The sequence below is a fragment of the Poecilia reticulata genome, linkage group LG1 (genome assembly GCF_000633615.1).
Source record: "Poecilia reticulata strain Guanapo linkage group LG1, Guppy_female_1.0+MT, whole genome shotgun sequence".
In the NCBI taxonomy this organism is placed as follows: domain Eukaryota; kingdom Metazoa; phylum Chordata; class Actinopteri; order Cyprinodontiformes; family Poeciliidae; genus Poecilia; species Poecilia reticulata.
In genome coordinates, this window is record NC_024331.1 from 2,058,058 (window position 1) to 2,066,246 (window position 8,189).

Consider the following 8,189-nt stretch of genomic DNA (forward strand, 5'->3'; position numbering starts at 1 on the left):
TCAGCCCAGTGAGTTTATTATTATGTTTATAGGTATCGCTGTGGTTTCTCGGTTCTCTGAGTTTTTCCTCTCTTTCTGCAGAGGTAGAAACAGACTTCTAGGACGATATCTTGTGTTCTCTTTCTCCTTCTTTCTCACCTTTAAGCTCACCTCCTTTAAACTTTTTGCCCCTCTCGTCTTGCTGTCTTTTCCCCATTCCTTTCTGTCTCTGTATTCTTTGCCCTGAAAATAAACCCAATCCGAATCCGCTCTGTGCTATCACAAATGTATTTAGGTTCTAAATTCCCATGTGCTGAACTGATACCTCAATGTTAGTGCAGAATGCAACCTGTTTTAACACGAAATGTCAAGTGGAGCCAGTTAATAAAGCTGCGTGTTGAGTAAAAAGCGTATGCTGTCTATTTGTTTGTTTTTAAAAAACTCATTAGTGTTTGCTTTTTTGGCCAGCAAGGTCAATTTTGTCAGCAGACGTAATTATTTAGACTTCTGTTTGAGATGTTTCTGCAGACATCATTTTTCAAGGGGCAGTGTTATGTAAAATGGACTTTTTGGAGCTTCACATCATGCTATAATGTTGTTCCCTCATTAAAAACATACTTTTTAAAGAGATGGATGACCAATTTCACTCCACTATTAAATTAGGAAGTCAAATTTATTTTAAGTTTTTATAAGATAATACTATATATATATCAGTTGTTGTAATTACTGAAGTTACCATAGTTACTTGATTGTGCCATAAAAATGGCAGTATGTGTCTGGAAAACATATAATACTGCCCCTTTAAAATATTTTTACTGTAAATTTGCCAAAGTTCTAATTTTAAAATTCAACTTATATTAAGCAGGTTTTGTAGATGATATTGTACACCTCTTTATAAACCTTCAACTCCTCAAAAACTTTTGTATAAGGTAATCCAGCCCAGTAGAAGTTGCATGGATTAAACCAGGGGTGTCCAAACTTTTTGGCATGAGGACCAAAAACATCAAGTTGAAAGAACTCAGAGGGCCACAAAATTTTAACAGCACAATTTATTTGTATGTTTTTTTTCTGCTAGATAAATAAACTAAACACAATATTTAAAAACAATCAGATTTCTGTAAAAACAAAAAAAGGTTTGCCAGAGGTTTGTTAAAAAAAAAAAAATCATATTCTGGATTATTATTATTTTTTTGCCTTTTTAGTAATAAGAACAGAATATGGCTCTGTTCAACTTCATTTTGACAGGCTTATTAATTTAAAATAACCAGGTTGCATGTTTTTTTCTCCTTTTACCATTAAAAGACATTAAATTCAAAGGAAAAACCTGGATGAAGACTTTGTATGTCAGCCCTGTGGACTATTATCAAGGGCTGTTCAGAATTGTTCTGAGGGCTGTAAATGGCCCCCGGGCCACACTTTGGACACCACTGGATTAAACCATTTAGCTTTCTAGGGCAGAAAAGCAGTCTGGCAAAACTGAACTTTGGATTAGTTCATTTGACATTAGTTTTTGGGTGATTCTTTTTTTGCGGCAACATTCCACTCATGTTTTGCTAACAATTATTTTTTGTAAAATGTGCCAAATATTTACAACAAAGTATTTTAATTATACATTTAGATGTTTGCCATTATTCAAATATAAATGAAATGCCTTTTAAATATTATTTTGTTCTTTACACACCTTTTTGGTGACTGACATGTTCAATTTCATGTGTCCTCAATGCAGTGTAATAGCATTATGAAGTTTAAACTATAAAATATATATACATTTATGTTTTTCTTCAATATGTTGATTGGCTGGACTAAACCTTATTTTAATATGCAATTTAATCTACTGAAACTATTTTCTCATTTGATATTTATTCATATTATACATGTCCCAGTACTAACTTTCCACCCTGTTATGATGTTTCATTTCTGCCTTCAAAAAGTCTAAAATTCCGTAAAAACCATTTAATGTAAGTGACATCAATTGGTTCTGATGTGAATTCAACCATGAAAAACAAAGTGAGCTTCAACTGTCACTATCTCTGTACTTTTTCTTATCTTAAATATGTTAAACCTGTATATGTAAAGCTTAAAGTTCCACCCTGTTATGAAAGATTGTGAAAAATGTTTATTCAGTAGAATTAAAAAAAACTAATATTATATTTAGTCATTAAAGGTTTGTTATCCTGTTGAATGTTAGCTAGCTAAATGTTGACCACATAAAGAGCTACAGGTAGATTAGTTAGAAAGTTCCACCCTATTATGTTCATGAACCAAATAAGGTAGAAATTAGGGTGAAAAGAAATCATTTTAAGTCAAATAAAAACATTTCAGATGATGGAATAGAGATGCAGAGTAGTCTTAGGTATTATCAGATGTCTTTGCCATTTGTCTGATTTCATTTCACTAGTTACCCCCATTGACTCCTGTGAGGGGAACAATGAGTACCTTTCATGTGAAAATCCACTACAGGGATGATCACCTTTTTTTGCCAAATAGAGCCAGGACAAATACTCTACCGATACTTTGACTTGAAAGAGCCAATCCTGCAACTAATAATGAAAATCATTAGATTTTAGAATCAAAGACTTTGATTTTCCACCCTTACCTTATTGCAAAGATTTGGCTTCTTAATGTTCTGTCAGACTTTTTCATCTGCTTCTCAGCTCCGTATCATTTTTTGTGTGGTCAGTCAGAAACCAGAGCTGACATGTCCTTCTGGGAAATGTGTATCCTAGAAGGACATGGGAAACACATGTCCCACATGTCCCTTCTGTGGGACAGAAGGGACTAGCAGAAAAACTAGTACTGTAGTTTTTCTCCCACTAAGAGATTTTTTTCTCTTAGTGGGAGAAAAAAAAAAATACAGTACTAGTATATTTTAAAGTACTGTCATGTTTAAAAAAAAAAAAAAAAAATCATGACAGAAAACGTGTAAAAGAGGCAGGACAGAAAAGAGGGCAGGAATCTGTTCTTTCTACTAATCCAAGGTAAGAAACTCTTCTAATGTGGCTCATTGACACGCAGCTCAACATTTCTACAAGAAAATGCTCAAGTCGGAAAGTGCTTAGGAATGTGTCGAGTAAAGTGTGAAAAGATAGCTGCCATTTTTCAGATGTGTCACACTCGTCTGTTCTGTCGTTACAACAGGAGAACCCCAAGGCTGCTAATGGTCTCTGTCTCTTTCAGGACATACCATTACCATGTCAGTTTATGTAACTCGACTGCTGGTGAGATCATTATAATCTCCTCTGTGCCATGCAGTACCCAGACAGCCGAGTGCAGTGTTGTTCAGCTCTAGGGAACATTCAAAGCCCGGGTGATTCACCTGCGGATTAATTCTCTGGGAGAGAAAAATGAGGACATAAAGCGACACTGTCCTCTGTCTTTGTCAATTACTGTCAGTTTTCAGCGATACATAAAGCAAACTAAAACAGAAAATACACATCAAGTAATGAATACTTAATTAAAAAAAAGAATAAGAAATATAAATTGAACTACATTCAGTTTGTACTTGAAATATTTTACACTCGTCAACATTTGATGTACAAATTAAACATTAAAAATGTTCCTAGGAGTAATAAGAAAACTGTCAGGCTACAAACACCAATTTCAATGTCCAGTTGAATCCAGAGGCATAGACAGGACCGTACCTTCGGCTGGGATTAGTTGCTGGAAGCAACAACAGGAACCTGAAACTTTGGACCCTGAGCTCCTGGTAATAAGTTTTATCCTCTATATCGAGATTCCTCTCTCCTGATGCAGCAGTGTTGCAAACATGACAGGTTTTGTTCCGTTCTTTGTTACAACGCCCCTATGACATCACAGTTTCCTTCCTGAAACTCCTCCTCTTCCTTCTGCTGGAACTAGAGTGGGTTGAATTAGTGCATATTTTGATTAGGTAGTTATACCAGTTTCCTGCAGTTTCAGGCTGGAGGCAAAACATTGCAAACTTCTAGTTTTAGCTGTATGGATGCTGCACTGCTGACATCACAGCAGTGCAGAAAAAGGAACATGATTCCCATCATTTACCTTTTTCTCTCAGAATAAATCATAAATGACGGCTCCTCTTGTCAAAAGGTTGGGGAAATGTTTCGGCTCTCTTCATGCAGATGCCCTCACTTCCACTTCCAGTGTTGATGAAGCTTTTTGCTGGTTGCCACTCAGTGGTGAACTCCTCAGGAGAAGAAACTCTTTTGTCTTTATAGCAGTTATGAATGTGCTGCAGCCGTCCACAACGCAAATTAAGCTTCTCAGCTTCAAGTCTTTGATGATCTGGAAAACTGCTCCATGAGGTGCAATATTCCTTGCATCAATTTTATTGCATGTGAAGTCATTTTGATGCAAAGGAATAAATGTTTTTGGTTTGGAGGAATGCTTTGCAAAGATGATCTTAGGAACATTTTCCCTTCTTTTACGACAATCAGTCTGCTAATAAAGTTATTAACCCCCTCTTAACTATGCTAATATCATATTAGCCCATGGACATGATAATAATGATTTCGCACCAACACAAAAATACAGATTTTTCTTTGATAAAAAATACAAAAGAAAGGTTTTTGTAATTATTGAGCTGAAGCCTGCACTACAGGAGAAACACACAACCTCATGTTTACACTCTGCACTGAAGTTATTATATAAACCACATCAAACTACCACTGTTAATTATTCCAGGGAAATCTGAGAAGGTATAAATAATTCAGGAATCACACTGGAAAAACAGTTGGACCTCTGGTTCCCACGGCAATAACCACCCGCTCTGAGGCCCCATTCATTAGCAAAGTTCCCTAAATAGTGGCGTAATTCTAAAGGGCATGAACTGTAAAATACAGCTGAGTTTAAATTCAATTTAGCTTATTTATTTCAATTAAATACAAATCAATTTAGAATTTAAAATAGTTAAAGAGTTTTACATGTAAGGAAAACCCAGCAGATTGCATTGAGTCAAGGACTTGCAGCATTCACTCCTCCTGCACAGTGGACATTGATTTTAGATTATTTTATTATTGATGTGTTTCCTTTTTTGTTAAGCACTTTGTGATTTTTATGTCTGTGAAAGGTGCTATATAAATAAAGCTTACTTAATACTTACAATCACTTGCATTGTGTCGTCACAGCAATCCCTCAAACTGAGCATGCATGTGGCAACAGCGGAGAGGAAAAACTCCCCTTCAACAGGAAGAAACCTGCAGCAGAACCAGAACGAGACTCAATCTGCCACGACCAGCTGGAGGTCTGAGAAGACAGAGCAGAGAAAGAGAACAAAAACACAAGGTTTCTATGTTAAAGAAAAATAAAAACGTTAACAGCATTAGTAGCTCCTTTAGTGGCTTCATTGAGGAGAGAAACAGATCACCAGGCGATTCACTCTACAGAGTGAAAGAGCACATTCACTGAATGTCTGCTGCTAAGAGCTTTGACTAGGGCAGAGGTGAGGTTAAACACTGTTTTACCTCTACTCGGTGTGTGATCAAAAACAGGAAGATATCGGAGCTAAACAGAACATCAAACCACATCTGACTTCCACACAGAGTAAAAGAAGAGAGAACATGAAGTTAAAACCAAATATGACATTAAATTATGTGATGTAATCAATAAGAGAATGTAGCAAATTTGAGAAAATAATTCTTAAGTCCTCCAGCAGCTTTAAATGTGCTAGACAAACACATTTGAATTTGACAATGGCTAGTTTCTCAGCATCACTCCTGGACAGGACCTTTCAAATTTTGGCAATATTCTAGAGGGAAATGACAGAAATCTGTTCAAGATGGTATTTAAATGATGTGTCCTGCTCAAACATGACTTGTAAGAGGCTTCAACGCATATGAATCTTTTGCTATTAAGAATAAGTCATGTCTATCACTTCTCCCACAAACCATACGTTCCAAAGGGTCAAACCAACTAGGTTTTTTTATTTGACTCACTCTTGTACTCTTGATTCTTCTGAAAACAATTGTATACTTTTATATTTTGAACATTTGTTTTCATAGATACTTTATTTTGATCAGTTTTGACCAAAAACAAACCAGCCATTCAGCGATCTTGTTGAATTATTATGGTTCCAAAAGGACATGCTGATGGATGAAACCCAAACGTTTAGAAACATCACCTGGTACGACATGATTTTTAAGCAACAACAGTTTTTTTTCATTTGGTTGAAAAAAATTCTGTAAAATAAGGGACAAAATGATTCATATTTTCAGAGAATATTTTGCAATCAGACTCTATCTGAAGAAGGGATTATTCTATGAGCTGCAGAATTGCATGTTTTGTGAATCACAGATTCATCTGTTTTATTTTTCTTTAATCTTTTTCTTAAAAGTATTACATGAATCATGAATGAACTCTACATCAGTGGATATAAAACATCTGTCTTTTCTCTTTCATTTGTTGTACTCCCTGGGCTATAAAAAGTCTTTGGCCCCAGATTACTGTATGACAACGTTTGGGGGCAGATTAAATCCCTGGGATTTTTACATTTGCTCATCACCAACCTCCTCTGTTTCCCTATCAAACACAGCTCTTGGGATTAAATGGTTGGGGGCGGGGGTGGGGGGAGTCCACAGGGAGCTCTTTCAGCTCCTGCTTAGAGGATGATGGTCAGAGGCGTTACGTAAACCGAGTGGATTTCCAATGCATTGTTGAGCTGTTCTCTCCGCTGTGTTGCCTGACGCCTTTCTGTGTGTTACAACAACCAGTGTTGCCTACGCAAAAAAAAAAAAAAAAAAAATGTCACACACATCAGAGCCCTGATGTACAGTAAGCCTATAGAGCTGGAGCCTCCTGTGCACTGGAGAGTCCTTCACTATCTGAAGGATACTAGTGCCCACCAACACTTTACATAAACTGACCCTGAACGGGTGTTTCTACTGGGAGAAATGCATGACTTTATGGCAGCACATAAAATAACAGACTGTGAGGAGGTTCATACCATCAAATCATTTACTTTGATGGGTCATCTAACCATTTTAGATGAAATCACACTGCCTGGAAAGGTTGTTCAAATATAAAGTAAGTTTAAGTCAAGCATTCTTGTGTTGATTGTTTATAGAAAAAGCAAAACTGAGGATGAACTTTGTAATTTGACAAAAGGTACAGGTGGCAAAAGGCTGAAGCGATGGATGGGATTAGGAGAGATGAATAAATAATAGAAGTAAATAACTAATTTAGAAACTGATTAGTCATTAACTAGAGTATACACTCAAATAATTAAGCCAAAACTGTACAAAAAAAAAATGAATACACATTTCAGTTCAAGATTAGAAAACCTTTATCTGTGATGTTTTACACAGAACTCCTCGAGCGGCGCAGTGTTAGCTTCACCTGGTTCAAAACGTAAGAAATTGTATAAAGCACCTTTTACTGTCCAGTTATTAATCAGCTAATTCATGCACTCTATTTGTGTTGATAATAGAAGTATTAAAAGCAAAGATGGATCTTTTGCTACAAATGATCAAGAGTCTAAAGGAATGCTGTTATTGCTGTTTAGTATGTTAAAAATGTTTGCTTAGTACAGGTTCAAGAGATTGAATGAAAAATCTGATGAATGAGCAATTGTTTTTATTCAATTAAAGGTCAGAAGAACTGCTAGAATAACTGATTACTAATATAATTAATTGCTGCCCTACAGGATAAAATGATAACCTGTGTAAAAGGTCATTCTGGTACAAAGGTGTGTAACTCTGCAGCCAGATGACCGTTCTCCAAAATGCAGCATAAACCAGTTGACTTATTAATTGATAATAAACAGAAGTGTTCATCAGCAAATATTAGGTTACTGTAAAAAATGTCAATGGGAATGGAAAGTGCCATTTGAAGGAATGTGTCCACTTATTGATATTGCAACTTAATCAGACAAATGACAAGGACTCTGTCCTGTTAAGGTAAAGCTCTTCTTGTGAGACGTTTCCTGAAACATTGTGGCAGTTCAAGTTGATCACAAAAAAAAAACAGAATGCCTTTTTGCAAGAGTAAAGCGAGCACAGAGTACAGCAAATCCATCAATCAAAGATCAATATTACATTTTATTTTGCATATGAACAAGTTTTTATATCCATGCATACAGTATAATGACTTCACAGGATGGAGAGAAAGTTCCCTCTTACTAATTGTAATATTCCACCTAAAGAATAAGGACAATATTGTACGGCATAATAAGATAGCAGCAACTCATACAGCCAGTACTCAAGTAGTGTTACAGTGTCACAAATATTGTTGTTAAA